Consider the following 22,044-nt stretch of genomic DNA (forward strand, 5'->3'; position numbering starts at 1 on the left):
TCTACATCCCAAAAAACTTTATACAATGCTAAGGTTGATTTCAAATGGCACTGTTAACAGTTATTTAAGGTGCATGCACGACAACTATGGAGACAATATTTCATTGAAATAATTTTTCCGAATGTTATAGTAATTTGTGGTATTGTCGAGATTAATGATTTTTTACATAAGTACTCCATCCAGTCTCGTAGAGAGAAAAAAAAGGCACACATATTCAGAAAATTGATTAACTATAAAAATAAAAAAAATATGTCAAAAAAAAAACTATAAAAAAAGTACATCATCTCAATTTTATAGTTGCCTTGAAATTCTCACGATGGAACATTTTCATCAATTATTAAAAAAAACTATAGTCAACCCCTAAACAAAATCGGTGAACGATTTCATGGCCTCTTTAATAAATAATTTTTTTTTGTCAGGTAGTCTAGTGGCTTTTGTCAGGTAGTCTAATGGCTAGAATTTACTTATAAGGTGAATAAGTGGGGTGTCCGGGGTTGGAACCCCGGCCCCTGCATATAATAATGCATTGTTCTACCAACTGAGCTATGCTCACGGGACTGGTATAAATAAATCTTTTTTTTTTTGGTGAACGGGTATAAATAAATCTAATTGGAAGAAATTTGGAAAATATTAAACATGGGAATGTGACCATGAATTGAGTAAATGCACCTAAAATTAATAAGGGTAAAATTGAAATAGTTGCATTTATTATAATAACCGTAATAGACTTTTGTCTATTAGAGTTTGACTATTACTTTTTTTTTTTGCATCATCTGACATTTTTACTATGTTTTTAGTACTTTTTTTTTTTTTTTTGCATTTGAAGACAAATAAGATGAGAGTTAGAGGAGTTATCAATGGTCTAGGGAATATATTGTATTGTTTTCACTTGAGTCGTTGTAATTCAGTTTTATCCTAGATCATGCAACTCCATAAGTGTTTTGAGTGTTTTGTAGTGAGAAATCATAAAAATCAACAAATCAAGACATCACATGAAGGATCAAGGATGAAGAAATGAGGATCATGGGTTCTTATTTACAATATACTAATGATACTCATTTTATTGGCGAGTCTTGTGTTGAAAATTTATGGTGCATGAAGGCCACCCTTACATGGATCTAATTGATTTTGGGCCTTAAAGTAAGTTTTCCGAAAAGAAGTAGCTTGAATCCTGCTCTTTACCCAAACAGTTTTACTCACTCTCAAAGTAAAATACAAATATACCCCTACGCATGTTAACATGCATTACGTAAGTTAACTTACGCTAGTTGCAATGTTTACGCAACTTAAGTCACGCTACGTGACTTAAGTTACGCTACGTGATGTTATTAACCCAGGCAGAACCTCATTCTGCCTCATTTTCATCAAACAACACACACACTTCTCAATTTTCTCTCAAATTTCCCAACTTCAAAATTCCTTCAACTTCAAATCAAACAACAAGAACAAGTAAGCTTTCACTTAAACTATGTTGTTATGATAAAAAATTTCACTTAATCTAGAATTTTTTAGGTTTAGTGTTTTGTTAAAATTTTAAATTTTTTTGCAAGAAATTATAGAATGCTACATGCAAATGACTTATAGTGTTTAATTCTTATGATGTTTAGATGTTTGCATGATTATATTAGATTTTTTACACTTAGATTAGATTTTTTTAGATTTAGGGTTTGTTTAATTTTTGGTTATTTTGTTTTTTGCAATATATGATACAATGTTACATGCAAATGAGTAATATTGCTTAATTATTTTGATCTTTGCATGTTTATGTTGTAGTTATCATTTTTAGGGTTTATGTATAATTTGCACTCCAAGTGTTTGATGAAATGTTTGAATGAGTTTTTCATTGATTGTGTTTAATTTGTAATTGTGTAGATTTGAAGCAATGGCCGGGTGGATCGACGTTCATGCAAAATTCAACGGCGGAGAAACTCAGAGGTTGAAGGTTCGGTGCCTTGATGTAACTGATAGGGCCAAACCGCAAGTGCACGACCTATCGAAGTAATAGTAGTAAGTAGAGTTATCGTTCCGCTAGGGAGTTGGTCAATCCAATTAGCTTTTAGAAATTGATTAGAAGAGAAAGAAATAAGGAGTGGGAGAGTGCAGTTTTTGAAGGTAAATAACAATAATATTAAAAAGCCTTGGGATCATTGGTTCATCGTAATAACGAATCTTTTCACAAGCAAGCCTTAAACTTATAATTAAACGTTAATCCTAATTACTAAGGACAAGTTTCTCTTTAGCATATCACAGCCCCTCTCGAAGTCAGTGAGTGTATCCCTCCAACAACCACACCTATTCTCATGGGTGATTGCCTTTGGGACCCTTGAAGATCGAAACTTTATGTGTCCCAAGGTTTGCTAGACTATTCTCATGTTTCGCAAACCTTGTCTAAATTCACTTGTTCGGATATCAAAGCTCCGCGTTCGCTTTATGAATTGATATCTGTGATGATGAATTAACCATTATCAAACCCTCCGCGTTCGCTTCCACAGTTTGATAATAATTAATTCATGTTAAAACGGTGAATTTAGATTAGGAATTAGGGTAACAATTAATTAGGGTTTAAGACTTGGCTTGATCCGGATTACGTCATTAGACTTATCCAACGATCCCAAGACAAAGAAGTCTACTCACTCATGTTCATCGTAGACATGGGGGAAGAAGAGAGAATGCGATAAAAGTAAATTGCAAAAGAAGAAAGTAAAACGAAATAAAGACTTTATTGAAATAGCAATTGAAATAACAAAGTAAAAGATGATTGTTTATGGTGGAGAGCTACTCTATTTATAGCTTTACAATCGACTTAGAAACTAAGCAACTAAAAGGGTAAAACAGTAAAGCTGCAACAGGGTAACTTGGGCCCGAAGAAAAAGCAGCAAAAGAGACTCCTGGAGGTGGCACGGCCGTGCCACATGTTGGCACTGGCCGTGCCAAGCTTCTGACTTGGTGGGAACATATTTTTGTCCCGTATCTTCGTATTCTTGCGCTGTATTTGCTCCAGTCCTCTTTCTTTTGCTCCAAGACACCTTCCACCATATATTTATTCCTAAAATAAAATAAAACATAATTTGAAGTAAAATATTCTAATATAAAATAAAATGAAATAAAACTAAATCAAATCTAAAATAAAACTAAACTAAATAAGGCAATAAATTATACTATCTATGACTCATCAAACTCCCCCACACTTGAATCTTTGCTTGTCCTCAAGCAAAAGGCAGCAAACATAGCAGCAACAAAGATTGATTTATGGCAATATTAAGAACATAAGTCTCAAAGAAAGGTTTTGTTCCAAGTACACTAATTACAATTTCAAATACTTCTCATGAACCTATTCTACCCAACATCAAGTCTCAAGTGAGTGTGTGTGTGTGCAGTCCAACCCTTTTCTTGCTCCTGTATAAGACAGATATTATGAGGAATAGGTTCTATCCTTAGTGCTAAAGTAACCGAGAAAAGTCCTTTCTTCATTTCATATAAGAGTGATGGGAATTTAAGTTAAATTAGATTAGATTAACAATTAAGCACAAGGGGCTGCAGATGCTTAAGGGCTATCTATCCTCGTAGGAAGTCTTCTCGGATGTAATTGTCCTTTCCCCCTAGATTCAAAATCACCCTAAGCAGTGCTGCAAAATTATTATTTGTTTCATCTCCGCGTAGGAAGTCTTTTTGGATGTAATTGTCCTTTCCCCCTAGCATTGATGAGTTTGATTCACATTAAGTTCAAATTAGGGAGTCACCACCACAATTAGGAAGTTAGGATGTAATTGTCCTTTCCCCCACATGTTGGTGCCATTCTCCCGCCCCATTTAACATTTAACAAATTAATAAGAATATAACAATTAAGAACAATTTGATTAATTTTCCCACACAAACTTATACTACTTTTACTCTTAAGACTTTAAAGGGTCTAAGTTAACCCTAAAGATAGAACGTGCTCCTTAAAATACCTATTCATACATTTGCTCAAGGATTGCAACCGGGTGCTTTTCTCATTGGAGAATTTTCACATTAAAACAGGATATGGGCATAGCAAGAACATAAGAAACACAAGAAACTACTTTTATGTACAAGAAACAACCTTTAGAGAAGAGACAAAACAAAAATTTTCATGCCATATTTACATTAAAAACAAGCTACTTAGTCATGCCTCTTGCTATAAAAACAAAACAAAAGAATAAAGTTCAAGGGAGTTTGGGAACACTACGACTCTAGACACTTTATTAGGCCCCCCCCACACTTAGGGGAAGCATTGTCCTCAATGATTCAAAAGAAAAAGAAATTAAAAGAAGAAGAAGAAGAAGTAGAGAAGAAGAAGGGGTGCAGAAAGCTCACAAGGTGTTATAGATAGGAAAAAAATGAATTTTTGGACTCTGTAGGCTGGCACGGCCGTGCCAACCTCAGCACGGGCCGTGCCAACATTCTGTGGCTGGCTTCTAATTTTTCTTTGAAAAACATGGCACGGCCGTGCCAACCTTAGCACGGGCCGTGCCAACCTTCTGGTTCCAGGGACTTCAATTTTTTTCATTTTCTTGAATCGTATTCGGACAATTACCTACAAAACAACTTAAAACAAAACGAAAGCAGTTAAATGCGTGGGTTGCCTCCCACGAAGCGCTCTTTTACCGTCACTAGCTTGACGAAAGATGTAAGAGTGGTTCCTCATGGAGGATCTAAGAGGGCTAGTATTGTTTCTTCTTCAACAGCTTCACCTGCATTGTAAATCTTTAGTCTTTGGCCATTAACTTTGAAAGGTCCAGTCTTTTCAGAAAAAATTTCAATTGCCCCATAGGGGTAGACAGTACGAACAGTGAATGGACCAGACCATCTTGATCTTAACTTACCTGGAAAAAGCCTTAGCCTAGAGTTAAAGAGCAGTACAAGGTCACCGCTCTTGAAGTTCCTTTTGAGGATATGCTTGTCGTGCCATTTTTTAGTTCGTTCTTTGTAAATACGGGCATTTTCATAAGCATCAATTCTAAGTTCTTCTAACTCACTTAACTGAAGTTTTCTCTTTTGACCAGCTAAATTGGGATCTATGTTGAGGTTTCTTATGGCCCAATAGGCTTTATGTTCAAGTTCAACCGGAAGGTGACAAGATTTTCCATAGATTAGCTTAAAAGGTGTCATTCCAATTGGAGTTTTGTAAGCCGTTCGATAGGCCCAAAGAGCATCGTCGAGCTTACTTGACCAATCCTTCCTAGAGTTTGAAACTGTTTTTTCAAGAATGGCTTTTATTTGTCTATTGGAGACCTCAACTTGTCCACTAGTTTGTGGGTGATAGGGTGTAGCAATTTTGTGTTTCACTCCATACTTTTGTAAAAGTTTTTCGAAAAGTTTAGATATAAAGTGAGACCCTCCATCGCTTATTACAACCCTTGGCACTCCAAACCTTGGAAAGATAATCTTTTTGAAAAATTTTATAACAACATGTGCATCATTAGTGGGTGAGGCAACAGCCTTAACCCATTTGGACACATAGTCAACTGCCACCAATATGTATTGATTTCCAAAAGAAGAGGGGAAAGGTCCCATGAAATCAACACCCCATACATTGAAAATTTCGACTTCAAGAATGTTGTTTAAGGGCATTTCATTCCTCTTAGTAATGTTACCGGTGCGTTGACATTTGTCACATTTAGAAACGAATTTATGCACATCTTTGAAAAGCGATGGCCACCAGAAACCAGATTGAAGAATTTTGAAAGAGGTCTTTTGAGTACTGGCGTGGCCACCATAAGAAGAGGAGTGACAGTGGGTTAGAATACTACTTACCTCGTTTTCAGGAATGCATCTTCTGAAGATCCCGTCTGAGCCTCTTTTGAAAAGGTAGGGTTCATCCCAATAATAATGTTTGAGGTCATGGAAGAACTTCTTCTTTTGTTGGTAGCTCAATCCAGGTGGTAGTACTCCAGCTGCAAGAAAGTTAACAAAGTCTGCATACCAAGGTGCGTTAGTTTGTGCCAATAAGAAGAGTTGATCATCCGGAAATGAATCATCCAGGGGTAACTCATTCTCATTGGTCTCCCTAAGGCGGGACAAGTGATCAGCTACAACATTTTCGGTACCCTTTTTATCTTTTATTTCAAGGTCAAATTCTTGAAGGAGCAAAATCCATCGGATCAACCTCGGCTTGGCATCTTTTTTGTTTAACAAATATTTTATTGCCGAGTGATCTGTGTAAATGATGATTTTTGATCCTACCAAGTATGGCCGAAATTTGTCAATGGCATAAACTACCGCTAACAATTCTTTTTCTGTTGTGGCATAGTTTACCTGTGCCCCATCAAGGGTCTTACTTGCGTAATAAATGGCATGCATCTTCTTGTCTTTTCTTTGTCCCAACACAGCCCCTACTGTATAGTCACTCGCATCACACATTATTTCAAAAGGCAAGTTCCAATCTGGTGGTTGTATGATAGGGGCAGTGACCAAAGCTTCTTTTAACCTGCAGAATGCCTTTAGGCATGCATCATCAAACACAAAATCTGCATCCTTAAGGAGCAAGCTTGTTAGTGGCTTAGTGATTGAAGAAAAATCTTTAATGAAACGGCGGTAGAATCCCGCATGTCCTAGGAAGCTTCTAACTTCTTTGACCGAGGTAGGAGGAGACATTTTTTCAATAATTTCAATTTTTGCTTTATCTACCTCTATACCTCGCTCAGAGACTAAGTGTCCTAGGACAATTCCTTCTCTTACCATGAAGTGACATTTTTCCCAATTTAACACTAAGTTTACCTGTTCACATCTTTCCAAAACTTTTTCCAGGTTAGCCAAACAATTATCAAAACTAGATCCATGCACAGAAAAATCATCCATAAAAACTTCCATTATATCTTCAACAAAATCAGAAAAAATAGACATCATGCATCTTTGAAAGGTAACGGGGGCATTGCAAAGACCAAAGGGCATTCTCCTATAGGCAAAGGTACCAAAGGGACATGTGAAAGTGGTTTTCTCTTGGTCATTAGGGTGAATGGGTATTTGGAAGAATCCAGAATAGCCATCTAAGTAACAAAAGTGTGAATGCTTAGCTAACCTTTCTAACATTTGGTCTATAAAGGGGAGTGGGAAGTGATCTTTACGGGTTGCTTTGTTGAGCTTCCTATAGTCAATACACATTCTCCAACCGGTGACGGTTCTAGTGGCAATGGATTCATTTTTATCGTTCTTAATAACAGTGAGACCACCCTTTTTAGGTACTACTTGAACCGGGCTAACCCATTTGGAATCAGAAATTGGATAAATGACACCTGCATCTAGGAGTTTTAAGACCTCTTTTTTCACAACTTCTTTCATGTTAGGGTTCAACCTTCTTTGGTGTTCAACGGAGGGCTTATAGTCCTCCTCAAGTAGTATCCTATGTGTGCACAATGAGGGGTTTATTCCTTTAATGTCGTCAATGGTATAACCTATAGCCTTAGGAACCTTTTTGAGGACATAAAGCAATTTTTCAGTTTCCACCTCGTTTAGATTTGCATTTACAATGACAGGGTAGGTTGAATTGGGGCCTAAGAATTCATACCTCAAGCTTGGTGGGAGTGGTTTAAGCTCCACCTTTGGTGCTTCCTTTGGTGAAGGGGTTGGTTCTTTTCCTATTAGCTCCTCTATGCCCACATCTTCCATAGGAGGAGTTCCATCTAACATCTTCTCATACTCTTTGGCGTCTTCATCTAGTTTTGTACCTGCATCACTAACCAAGCATACTTCCAAACCATCATGTGTAGTTGATGCCAAAGGGCACTCTTTCACACAACGGTCAATTATATCAAACATGTAACAAGAGTCTTTAATGGAAGGATTTTTCATTAGTTTAGCAAGTTCAAATTCAATAGTATCCTTACCAACATTAAATTCCAATTTCCCATGTTTAACATCTATTATAGCCCCAGCGGTAGCAAGGAAGGGCCTTCCCAAAAGTATAGGTACTTGGTTATCCTCCTCTATTTCCATCACAACAAAGTCCGTAGGGACGTAGATTTCTCCTACCTTGACAGGGACATCCTCTATGATTCCAGCTGGATACTTAAGGGAATGATCTGCTAATTGTAGGGTCATCCTAGTTGACTTAAGCTCCCCCAGTCCTAATCTCTCATAAAGATATAAAGGCATCAAGCTGACACTGGCTCCTAAATCACACATTGCCCTCTTTACTATTTCAGACCCTATGACACAAGGTATTGAGAAACTTCCTGGATCCTTAAGCTTGGGTGGCAACTTATTTTGGATGATGGCACTACATTCCTCCGTAAGGTTCACCGTTTCACTTTCCTCAATTTTTCTCTTTTTTGAAAGAATTTCTTTTAAAAATTTAGCATAGGTGGGCATTTGAGTTAGGACATCGGTGAAGGGAACGTCAACGTAGATTTTATTCATCATCTCAATGAACTTTTTAAATTGCTCATCAAGCTTAGACTTGGCAAATCTTTGAGGGAAAGGAATCTTTGGTTTGAAGGGAGGTGGTGTAACTTCCTCACTTTGTGGTTTCTCACTCTCTTCTTCAGCCATCTCACCTTGCGGTTCACTAGTCTCTTCCTCACTAGGCTTGACTCTTAAGGGGTCTTCTAATTGCTTACCACTCCTAAGTGTAACGGCGTTCATTCTAGGTTGGCAAAATTGAACAACTAGAGAGAGCTGAGCCTCTAAGACCTTATTGTGAGAGGAGATAGAGTCTACTTTTGATGTAAGTGAAACAAAAGAGTCATTCAAAAGTCTAGTTTGATTGGCAAGCTCTTTGAGCTGCTCGGATTGGTTAAGAAGATAATTTTCCATTAAAAGTTCAAGATTAGACTTTTGAATAACCTTTTGGTTATTAGCATAACTTGGTGGTGTTGTTCTTTGAACCAAGGGATTTTCATTAGGGCTTTGGTCAAGACTTACCCCTTGGTTGTTTTGAATAAAGTTTATTTGTTCAACACTACCTAGTTCGCGTTCACTACATGTTTTACAAGGGGATGTAGGAGTAGTATCACTAACATTAAGTTTTTCAAATTTGTGGGTTAGTGCGTCAATCCTAGAAGCAAGGTGGTCATAATTAGAGACTTTGTACATACCTGCCCTTTTTTTGGAGGGTGAAGACTTTGTAGCGATTTCTTCATCAGTCCATAGAAAGAGATTTCGAGCCATGTCTTCAATCAACGCATAGGCTGTTTCGAAATCTTTGTTCATTAGAGCGCCACCTGCAGCTGTATCAACAAAGATTTTAGTAGCATGAGATAAACCATTGTAAAAAGTGTGAATGATCAACCATTCATCTAGTCCATGGAGGGGGCAAAGTTTAAGCATATCCTTAAAACGTCCCCATGAATCGTGAAGAGATTCCCCCTCTTTTTGAGTAAATTGAAAAAGCTTTGCCCTTAGTTGGCCAATTTTTGATGGGGGAAGGAAACGGATGAGAAATTCACGCTTCAATTGGTCCCATGAGGTGATGGAACCAACTCTTAGGGAATGGAACCAATTGAGAGCTTTATCTTTTAGAGAAAAAGGGAAGAGATGTAGTCTCAAGGTTTCTTGGTTTTTCTTATATGTTACGGTGAGCCGCCAAAAAGTTGAGATATGGAGATTGGGATCCTCATCGGGGGATCCCGAAAAATAATTTTGCTGCACCATTTTAAGTTGGGCAGGCTTAATTTCAAAATCTTCATCTTCAACCGTTGGATACACAATAATAGCATATGGCTCTTCCATTGAAGGAGTCACGTATTCTTTAAGAGCACGTCTTTCAGCCATGTTTGGTATTATTTTTTTGCTTTCCAAGAAGTTAATGATGAATGAAAAGAAAAAAGTTAAAAAAAATAAAAAGAAAAGAGAAAGAAGAGAGAATTCTAATCACTAAGGAAAAAGCTAATTAAATTAGTTAACTCCCCGGCAACGGCGCCAAAAACTTGATAGGGCCAAACCGCAAGTGCACGGCCTATCGAAGTAATAGTAGTAAGTAGAGTTATCGTTCCGCTAGGGAGTTGGTCAATCCAATTAGCTTTTAGAAATTGATTAGAAGAGAAAGAAATAAGGAGTGGGAGAGTGCAGTTTTTGAAGGTAAATAACAATAATATTAAAAAGCCTTGGGATCATTGGTTCATCGTAATAACGAATCTTTTCACAAGCAAGCCTTAAACTTATAATTAAATGTTAATCCTAATTACTAAGGACAAGTTTCTCTTTAGCATATCACAGCCCCTCTCGAATTCAGTGAGTGTATCCCTCCAACAACCACACCTATTCTCATGGGTGATTGCCTTTGGGACCCTTGAAGATCGAAACTTTATGTGTCCCAAGGTTTGCTAGACTATTCTCATGTTTCGCAAACCTTGTCTAAATTCACTTGTTCGGATATCAAAGCTCCGCGTTCGCTTTATGAATTGATATCTGTGATGATGAATTAACCATTATCAAACCCTCCGCGTTCGCTTCCACAGTTTGATAATAATTAATTCATGTTAAAACGGTGAATTTAGATTAGGAATTAGGGTAACAATTAATTAGGGTTTAAGACTTGGCTTGATCCGGATTACGTCATTAGACTTATCCAACGATCCCAAGACAAAGAAGTCTACTCACTCATGTTCATCGTAGACATGGGGGAAGAAGAGAGAATGCGATAAAAGTAAATTGCAAAAGAAGAAAGTAAAACGAAATAAAGACTTTATTGAAATAGCAATTGAAATAACAAAGTAAAAGATGATTGTTTATGGTGGAGAGCTACTCTATTTATAGCTTTACAATCGACTTAGAAACTAAGCAACTAAAAGGGTAAAACAGTAAAGCTGCAACAGGGTAACTTGGGCCCGAAGAAAAAGCAGCAAAAGAGACTCCTGGAGGTGGCACGGCCGTGCCACATGTTGGCACTGGCCGTGCCAAGCTTCTGACTTGGTGGGAACATATTTTTGTCCCGTATCTTCGTATTCTTGCGCTGTATTTGCTCCAGTCCTCTTTCTTTTGCTCCAAGACACCTTCCACCATATATTTATTCCTAAAATAAAATAAAACATAATTTGAAGTAAAATATTCTAATATAAAATAAAATGCAATAAAACTAAATCAAATCTAAAATAAAACTAAACTAAATAAGGCAATAAATTATACTATCTATGACTCATCAGTAACGTTAAGAGGTCTCAAGGATCAACTGAATGAATTCTACCAAGGAGTCAACCCCACAGACACAAGGAGGGTGCAAAATATTCTGTATAAACGTCCAAAGCTCGACGAGGGGAACGTATCATTCACTTGGGTGGAGTTAAAGAACGACAAAAACGTGACGAGTATGTTTTGGGAGCACACCAAGTTCCAGTGGATCGATATGCGGGTGACGTTGCTGAGATCAACTGAAGATATCATCAACAGCTTGATTCCGCCAGAAGATCGTCATTAGTTAGGGTAAGGTGCATTCCAACTACAACAATCATCTTACCTCTGAAATGGGGTGATTCAAACTTGCCAAACGGCCAGGACTCAAGCATTTCGCCTCGCGTTCATGTTTTTCCTTTGAAAAGATTAAATTCTTGTTAGACTGATTTAGATGATGGTATTAGGTGTCAAGGAATGGACCTCATTTCGTTGGCACTTGAATACCATCATCTAAAGCAAGCCTGGCAAAAATTTATTCTTTTCAAAGGAAAGCATGAACGCGAGGCAAAATGCTTGAGGGTAATTCAAACTAGTTAAATGGCAGGACACCGACATTCGCCCGAGAGTGTTTTTGTTCCATTCTAAATGTTAATTTCTTGTTGGCTTCGTTTAAATGATGGTATCGAAGTGTCAAGGTCTGGACCTCATTAATCCGTTGGCACTTAGATACTATCATTTAAAACCAAGACCAACAAGAAATTAACATTTGGAATGGAACAAAAGCACTTCTGGATGAATGTCGGAGTCTTGCTTTTTAGCTAGTTTGAATTGACCCCATTCAGTGGTAAGATAATTGTTGTAGTTGGAAGGTACATTTCCGAATGTAATGTAATGATAGTTGACGTACATGTCTTTTACGTAATGTAATGTAATGATACCACAATGTAATGTAACGTAAATGAAATTATATCTAAATAAAATTGTCTAAGAATTAATGTTGTGTACTTATCGAATTTATTTATTCAATACGCCATTTTTATTTGAATTAATGTTGTGTACTTATTATAATTTACTTATTCGATACGCAATATTTATTCGAATTCACGCTATCGCAATTTTTATTCTAATTTCCTTTATTTGAATTTATTAATTCAATACAATTTATTAATTCAATACGCAATCGTAAAATAAATATAAAAAAATAAAATAAAATAAAATAATGAACAAAAATAAAGAAACAAAAATAATAAATATAAAATATCATTTTATTAATATAATTCTTATTACATTTACAATGGGGTAAAACTAAAACTGCGAAAAAATAAAAACCACCAGAAAACCTATCTTCTTGTGGTAAAACTAAAAATAAACCACAAGAAAACCAACCTTCCTGGGGTAAAACTAAATCTGCACATTTAGTTTACCCAATGTGGTTTTTTGCCCAAGAAAGCTGCTCACTACTTATATTTTCCCCAGCATACCCACTACTTATCATTCTTTCTCTTTTTACACCAAAATAAAGAAGGAAAAAAAGAAGGAAAGGAAGAAGATTCATAGGGGGAGAGAGTGAGAATGAGAGATGGTGTGAGGAAATGGGGAAGTTTAGGAGTGTATTTATAGGGGGAGATTGTAACATAGGTTATATCTACCATAAATAGGGTCAAAAAAACGTGTAAAAACTTAACAAAAAAACGTGTAAAATCAATTAAATTCCAATGAACAAAGTCAAAAAAACGTGTTCTTGAGTCCAGGATTTACACTAGCGTGAGTTAACTCACGCCCAGGATTTACACTAGCGTAACACTAGCGTGAGTTAACTCACGCACAGGTTAACACTAGCGTGAGTTAACTCACGCTAGTTAGTGCATATAAAACCGCAATAAACAATTTTCAATTAGGCCTTCATTTTTTTTTGGTTACATTTAAGACATATATTCTAAATTAATTTATTAACTTTATTCTAAAATATTTTGTTTACATTATTCTAAATTATTTTCTTAACTTTATACTAAATTATTTTATTAACATTATTCTGAAATATTTTCTTAACATTATTGTAAATTAGTTTGTGCACATTGTTATACCCTAATTTTGGACCTAAAAATACTAACTCAATTCTTCTTTTCTTGCATTATAAGTCATTTGATTTGTCTCTGATCAATTACATTTTTCTCTGCATTTTATTTCAATATTGTTTGCAAAATTCATGAAAAAGGGTATTTTAGTCATTTCCTGCATTCAACTCATTTTGATCTTTGAAAATTGTTGAAGTCTTTTAATTTGGTTTGTATAGGTCCTTGTTTCAATCTCATGTCAAAATTCATTTCAAAAAGTATCAGTTGAGTCTTTTTTAGACAGTTTAGCCCCTAGGGGCATTTTAGTCATTTCCCATGATAAAATCTCTTTCAATCTTTGAAAATTTGTTTGAGTCTTTTCAAATAGTGTGAATAAGTCTTCATTTCAATTCTATGTCAGAATCCATTTCAAAAATTGCATTTAAAGTCATTTCGAGTCAATTTTGCCCCTAGGGGCATTTCAGTCTTTTCACGTGTTAAAACCCTGTTTAAATTCTAAAAATTGTCTTTGAGTCTTTTAATTCGCTTGTATAAACTCTTGCTTTAATCCCTTGTTGAAAAATCATTTTTAAATTGCATTTGAGTCGTTTTTAGTCGTTTTAGCCCTAGGGGCGTTTTGGTCATTTCACGTAGAATCTTTTGTCTGCTTTGTTGTTTTTAACCGTCTCGCTTTACGTTAATTTTCAATTTACTTTTTCAATTCAATTTTAGTTTAATTTTCATTTTAGTCCTCGTACTTTTGTTATTTGCATTTTAATCCCTTTTTAAGTCAAAGTCAAGGTTTGTTACAAGTCAAGTGCCACATGTCCCACTCCCATTGGTCCAAGCATTTCCACATCACCTATAAATAGGTCAAAGTCATTGGTCAAGGTCAATTACAACGAATCATTTTTTTTTTTACTCATTAATTATTTTTTCAATCATTTTTTTTCTCTCATTTTTTTTCTTTCCCACTTTCTCTCTCCTCTAACTAACTTTTTTCTCCACCATTCCACCACCATAACTAACTCCACAACCACCTTCAATCTTCATCTTCAACCTCCATAACCACCACAAAACCTCCATAACCACCATTTTCTTCATCCCTAATCCATCTTCTTCTTCCTTTTTTCCTTCAACAATTCTTCATTCAATCCTTTCAAAAATTCGCCCCTCTATTCAATCTTCAAACCACTCAAATTGATTCATTCGAATCAAACACAGATTCACTTCGTTCAAGCATCGCAGATTCCGATCAAATCAACACCCACACAATTCCTCTTCACGCATAACACTACGGCACAGTTTCGACTCGAATTCGTCAATCACCCTAACACAACACCACTTTCGATTTCAAACAACCAAGCACCAGAACAGAAACACGCAAACAAGAAGAGAGAAGAAAGAACTTGAAGCTGTTGCGCAAATGGAAAGGAAGGAAGCATATAAGGCCGAATTCAAAGAAGAGGAATGAATCCAAGGCGAATTCAAGTCTGATCCAGTCTCTTCCGTTTGAAACTTGAGGTATTTGTTCTTTTATTCCTTCAAATCTTCATTCGTAGATCTAGACTCTGAGTTTTGGTTATTGAAAATTTCGTTTGCGGATTTGAATAGAGGTAGGAGAGAGGATTCGAAATATGTATTATTTTTTAAATTTGGTGGAGTTTTGGAACTCCGGCACGGTGGTGCCACCACCGGCCACCGTGCCGGAGAATACATGCTGGCCGGAGAAGATAAGGATGGGTGGCGCTGTAACTGAAGAAAAAGAAGAGGGACACTCACGTTCTTTTCATGTTTCTTTAACAAATGATTTTTTTGGCAAAGCACCTTTTTTATATTGCATCCATGACCCATAACCCATGAAGCTACCCTATCCAGCCCATACCCATGCCCATTTTCGCAATTGGTTCAGGCTTTGTTCAAGCCCAACGTTTGTTTGTTATTTCCAGTATGCTTTTCACACCCCCCCTTCCTGCGTGTGTGTATTATATTTTGCTAACTGCACCCCTGCGTGTTCAAAAAGTCCTTTAAAAATTCCTAAAAAATTCCTATAATTTTCTTTGTATTTTTTGATAAATTTTGACATATTGCATGTCAAGATTGATCAAGAAATACTGGAGAATTTTTTTACTTTGGTTTATTGTCTTTTCTTCAATTCTTGTTGAAAATCTTGATGAAAAATTTGTAAAAACCTTGTGATTTCTTTTACATTTGTTTTGAGTGATTAAGACTTGTTCCTTGTGACCTTTTGCATGTTGAAAATTGTTAGAAAGAAATACATGTGAAATTGTGAGTGTTTTGTCATATTTTGTGAAGTCTTTTTGCACATTTTAATTCCAATATTTCGGCTCATGATAATTGGTGCTTGAAGAGTAATTTTGGGGCATTATTTGTTGTTGATCTGGAATATTTGGTGCTGTTTGTAGTGTATGATATTACTTTCTTGTGTTGTGATTTGTTTGAATATTACAATGTGCAAAATTAGTGCAAAATAGGTCTAAAGTATGCCAAAAACTTTGGAAGCTTGATGTGGCCTTGTGATTTTCATGTCATGTGCTGAAATAAAACCCTTTGGAAATTTGCAAGGACATGAAAATTATAGGTCATGATCTTGCTTTCATATCATGGTAGATTTTAGGCATGTCTTTGCCACTTTTTAGTGCTAGTTCTCGTTGATTTGCTTAATATTTTCTTGCCTATCTCTTCTATCATTTTGTGCCTTATATTACTAACCACTTTCGTTTCATGTTTCATTCATAAGCATTCCACACTTCATCTTTCTCTCCATCTTATTTCTTGCACTTTAAGTTTCAATTTCATGCAAAAATTAGAATGTAATAATTAGGAGTTTTTGTAATATTTTACTTTTATGCCACTTTTAATTTCTTGGCAAAGAGGCCATAGAATGTATCTAGGGTATGATGTAATAAGGACAATGGACTCTAATGATGTACACCGACACAAGCACCGACACATGCACACACATCACTACATAGTTAGAATATGCATGTTTAGATGTATGCTTAGGATTGTATGTTTAGATGAATGCCTAGGACTTATACTTAGAAAAAACCAATTTTCCAAACAAATGTGAACAACTTCACTCAAACCTTTCCCAAATAAACCTTGGGATCCAAAATCCCATTGTATTTTCTTTTTCATTTTCTTAATCAAATTTCAATGAAAATAATCAAACTTAGACCCTTTTTGCAAATGACTAATTCCACCTCACTCTTTTCATAATCTCATGCCCTTGAGGCCTCTTTCTATTCTTCCAAAATCCATTTTCAAACTTAAAATCAACCAACAAAAACAAAAACATTTTTTGAAAGAGAACTACGGTGGATTTGATCCCTTAATCGGGTACGTAGGCAAGGAACAAAATTCCTTCAATTCAACTAAAATAAAAAATCAAAAACATTCTTCTCCCTCCAATTCTTCATTTAGAAAACTTTAGGTGTAAATAACATTTCAAAATAGCATTTAAAAATAAAGCGCGCGCGTAGAAATTAAAGACGGTTCCTATAGGTTACTATAGTCGTTATGGGTGCCTAACACCTTCCCGTAGCGAAAACAACTCCCGGACCTCGATTCTCAAGGGTTTTGCTTACTTTTTCCCTTCCCAAGAAAAAATAAGATATCACCGGTTAGAAAGGTTCAAACGTAATCAATGTTTGACACCCGAAAACCAAGATAAAACAGCTGGCGACTCCGCTGGGGGAGATTCGAGAGTTACGCCTAGTCTTTATTTCCACGCTTGCGCTTGTATTTTTACTTGTTTTTTTTTTTTACTTGCTTTCCTACGTGAATAAATGTTTAATTTCTTGCAAACGTGTGGGGTGAGAATATCAAAAGTCCTGCACCCGGGCTGAGTGAACTTAGGATTTAGGGGGGATATAATCGACAATTCATTCCGGGGGTTGCCTCGTGTTTTGGATTATGCGATCAATCCCACATAGCTGAGGCATTTTGGGGGTGATGTTGTCGGCGCAAGTTGTCGCGTTTAGGCACTTTGCTTCTAATTGTTCTATGACGCTATGAACCGTAGATAACCAAACCCATCCATGGCCATTTTCTAGGATGTAGTGCGGAGGCTAAACCGGGTGTTGTCTCGAGTTTTAGTCGTCACGCGATACTACACTCAAGTTAGACCTTCCACGTATAATCATGGAGCGAGTGTTGTCTCGTGACACCATGAGATACGTCGGAGAGGTTGCAACTTGGGAACCTTTTTAGAACCCGGTTACTATTATCCTAAAACCCTAGTTTCACCGGACTCCACCCATGACTCCTCGACTTTGAACTTCAAACCCACCATGTTTTCTCCGAACTTGAACATAATCATGCATACATGCATACATGCATAAACTTTTTTTCATGCATTTATCGGAGGACTTAGACAAGTCATCTTTTAAACATCACGGATGTGAACGCCAAGTGATACCATCTCAACTAAACTTTTAGTTTTGCTCAAGATTTTCAAATAAAACCGTGTTTCTCCGTGATGTTCACAACCACTTTGACAAGTCTTCTGACAAAAAAGAGAGTCTTTTTTTTGCATATCATGCATCATATGCATCATTCATCGGTCACAAATGGCTTCCCGTGCTCATTGTCTCCTGGTTTTTCCGCCGCAGTCTGAACGGTGGCTCGTGCTCGTAAGGTTTACCAACCGGCTAGAATTCATCAAACAAGATTGTACAAGAGAAGAAACATGGCTAACCTTGAGGAAGAGAATGCCAGCCCCTCGGGCCAGCCCATTAAAGAGTCTAATCTGGATGAGGTTTTGAGGCTCATCAAGAAGAGCGATTATAAGATTGTTGACCAGCTGCTGCAAACTCCATCAAAGATATCCATCTTGTCTCCGCTCTTGAGCTCAGAAGCTCACAGGAAAGTGTTGATGAAAGTACTGGAACAGGCCTATGTTGATCACGAAGTCTCTGTGGAGCAATTCAATGGAATAGTGGGTAATATCACCGCTTGCAATAGCTTGGGATTCGGTGATGATGAACTCCCCGAAGCAGGGAAACATCACAACTTGGCTCTACATATCTCGGTGCACTGTGGGTCTGATATGATATCCAACGTTTTGGTGGACACTGGATCATCGTTGAATGTAATGCCTGAATCCACACTAAGGCAATTGAGCCATCATGGAATCTCCCTGAGGGGTAGCAGCTATCTGGTTAAAGCTTTTGATGGGTCCCGCAAAGATGTTCTCGGGGAAGTAGACTTACCAATTACTATTGGTCCTGAGACCTTTCAGATTACCTTCCAAGTCATGGACATCAATGCTTCCTACAGTTGTCTCCTCGGTAGACCATGGATCCATGACGCTGGAGCAGTCACATCCACTTTGCATCAGAAGCTCAAGTTCATGAGAAACGGTAAGGTTGTCACCGTATATGGTGAGGAGGCATTTCTGGTTAGCCAAATATCATCTTTCTCTTGTGATTGAAGCAGGGTCCGCTGAAGGGACGCCGTTTCAAGGCTTGACTGTTGAGGGTGCAGAGCCCCGGAGGGCTGGTGCTAGCATGGCTTCACTGAAGGATGCTCAGAAGGCTGTCCAGGCAGGGCAAGCTGCTGGCTGGGGCAAGGTGATTCAGATCTTGGAAAACAAGCGTAAAGAAGGCCTTGGATTCTCCCCGACATCTGCTGTTTCAAAGGGAACTTTCTACAGTGCTGGGTTCATCAATGCTATTACTGAAAATGCCACTGAAGGAAGCCACGTGCCTGCATTTGTTATACCAGGAGGCACCGTGAGAAATTGGGAAGCCATTGATTTTCCTTTAGTCATGCATGCTCCCATGTAATGTGTTTTGTTGCTCATGTCTTTTGTTTTCAAAATAACAATCCTTTCGCTCTGCCCAAGGCGAAAGTGATATCATTGTAAGGGCGTGTTTGTTTCGGCATTGCCGTTATCAATAAAAGTTGTCGTTTTTCTCACGACTCTTTGTTTTTTTACTTTTTAGTGCCTTTTTCTTGGAAATAATGGTAATGCCAGAAAAAACCAAAACATCTGTATTTTTCTTATTAATTTCAAAAATCTGCATAGAAAAAACATTTTTCTAAAAATCATCCCAATCATATTATGCAGATTGAACCATAATAAACCCGTTGAACACAGTGACCCTATGGTTCCTCCAAATTTTGAATTCCCTGTATATGAAGCTGAAGATGAGGATGATGATTATGAAGAGGTACCGTATGAGATCACTCGACTGCTTGAGCAAGAAAGAAGAGCCATTCAGCCTCACCAGGAAGAGATTGAACTCATCAACCTGGGTACTGAAGAGAACAAGCGAGAGATCAAGATTGGTGCTGCACTTGAGCCAGAGGTGAAAAAGAAGATCATCCAGCTTCTCCATGATTATCCAGATGTCTTTGCATGGTCCTATGAAGATATGCCGGGACTAGATCCCAAGATTGTGGAACATCGGATACCGACAAGGCCTGAATGTCCTCCTGTCAAACAGAAATTGAGAAGGTCTCGTCCAGACATGGCTCTTAAAATCAAGGCTGAAGTGCAGAAGCAAATTGATGCGGGTTTCCTCATGACAGCTGAATACCCTGAATGGATTGCCAACATCGTACCAGTACCAAAGAAAGATGGGAAAGTTCGAATGTGTGTTGATTACAGAGATCTGAATAAAGCCAGTCCGAAAGATAACTTCCCATTGCCTCATATTGATGTGCTTGTTGACAGTACTGCTCAATCCAAAGTATTCTCTTTCATGGATGGTTTCTCTGGTTATAATCAGATACGAATGTCTCCTGAAGATAGAGAAAAGACGTCCTTCGTCACTCCGTGGGGAACGTTCTGTTATAAAGTTATGCCATTTGGCCTGATAAATGCTGGTGCTACCTATCAAAGGGGTATGACAACTCTGTTTCACGATATGATTCACAAAGAGATTGAAGTATATGTTGATGATATGATTGTGAAATCAAGTGATGAAGAGCAGCATGTAGTGTATTTGAAAAAGATGTTTGAAAGACTGAGAAAGTACAAGCTGCGGTTAAATCCTAACAAGTGCACATTCGGTGTACGATCTGGAAAGTTGCTAGGCTTCATTGTCAGCCAAAGAGGCATTGAAGTTGATCCTGACAAAGTCCGAGCTATCAGAGAGATGTCGGCCCCTCAGACTGAGAAGCAAGTCAGAGGTTTCCTCGGACGTCTGAACTATATTTCAAGATTCATATCTCACATGACTACTACCTGTGGACCAATTTTCAAATTGCTCAGAAAGAATCAGCCTGTTGTATGGAATGATGAATGTCAGGAAGCTTTTGATAGCATCAAAGAATACCTGTTGGAGCCACCTATCCTTGTCCCGCCAGTGGAAGGAAGGCCTTTGATTATGTATCTGTCAGTGTTAGATGATTCAGTGGGTTGTGTTCTCGGTCAGCAAGATGAGACTGGTAAGAAAGAGCATGCCATCTACTATCTGAGCAAGAAGTTCACCGACTGTGAGACTCGGTATACAATGCTTGAAAAGACTTGTTGTGCTTTAGCTTGGGCTGCCAAACGCCTGCGTCATTATATGGTGAATCATACGACTTGGTTGATATCCCGAATGGATCCAATCAAGTACATCTTTGAAAAGCCTGCTGTTACTGGAAAGATTGCACGTTGGCAAATGTTGTTGTCTGAATATGATATTGTGTACAAAGCTCAGAAAGCAATCAAAGGAAGTATCCTTGCTGAGCATCTTGCTTGTCAGCCTCTTAATGATTACCAGCCAATTAAGTTTGATTTCCCTGATGAAGAGATTATGTATCTGAAAGCAAAAGATTGTGAAGAGCCACTGATCAATGAAGGGCCGGATCCCAATAGCAAGTGGGGGTTGGTGTTTGATGGTGCTGTTAATGCTTATGGTAAAGGAATTGGAGCCATCATTGTAACTCCACAGGGGCACCACATTCCTTTCACCGCTCGAATAACTTTTGAATGCACGAACAACATAGCTGAATATGAAGCATGTATTTTGGGCATTGAAGAAGCCCTTGACCTGAGAATCAAACACCTTGACATCTATGGAGATTCTGCACTTGTTATTAATCAGATAAAGGGTGAATGGGAGACTCATCATGAGAAGCTGATCCCATACCGTGACTATGCAAGACGTCTGTTGACATACTTTACCAAGGTTGAGCTGCACCATATCCCTCGGGATGAAAATCAGATGGCTGATGCTCTCGCAACTTTGTCTTCCATGTTTCGTGTCAATCATTGGAATGATGTGCCCGTAATCAAAGTACAGCGTCTTGATAGACCCGCTCATGTGTTCACTATTGAAAATATGCCAGATCAAGCTGATAAAGACGTGAATAATAAAAAGCCTTGGTATTACAACATCAAGCAATTCTTGCAGAATCATGAATATCCACCTGGTGCTTCCAACATGGATAAAAAGACCTTGAGACGATGGGCTAGCAGATTCCTTCTGGACGGAGAAATCCTATACAAGAGGAACTACGACATGGTCTTGTTGAGATGTGTTGACAAACAAGAAGCTGAGAAATTGATGCATGATGTGCATGACGGTACTTTTGGGACCCATGCTTCGGGTCACACCATGTCAAGGAAGCTGTTAAGAGCCGGCTATTGCTGGATAACTACGGAGCGTGACTGCAACAAACATGCTAAAAGATGCCACAAATGTCAAATTTATGCTGACAAGATTCATGTGCCTCCACATGCTCTCAATGTTATATCTTCCCCATGGCCTTTCTCTATGTGGGGCATTGACATGATCGGAAGAATTGAACCAAAGGCTTCCAATGGACATCGTTTCATTCTAGTGGCAATTGATTACTTCACCAAGTGGGTTGAGGCTGCCTCCTATGCAAACGTGACCAAGCAAGTGGTTGTCAAGTTTATCAAGAATAATATCATCTGTCGATATGGTGTTCCCAACAA

At 37.7% G+C, this 22,044-nt stretch overlaps 1 non-coding gene across 1 annotated transcript; it reads left to right on the forward strand.

The window, feature by feature from the left end:
- Positions 1-9,256: 9,256 nt before the first annotated feature.
- Positions 9,257-9,363, forward strand: LOC146951708 (small nucleolar RNA R71). Its single transcript, XR_015025248.1, has one exon. It is a non-coding gene; the product is annotated as a small nucleolar RNA R71 (small nucleolar RNA).
- Positions 9,364-22,044: the final 12,681 nt, after the last annotated feature.

Source organism: Medicago sativa, chromosome 1, assembly GCF_051527215.1.
Source record: "Medicago sativa cultivar Bolivia chromosome 1, Bolivia_mono, whole genome shotgun sequence".
Taxonomy (NCBI): Eukaryota; Viridiplantae; Streptophyta; class Magnoliopsida; order Fabales; family Fabaceae; genus Medicago; species Medicago sativa.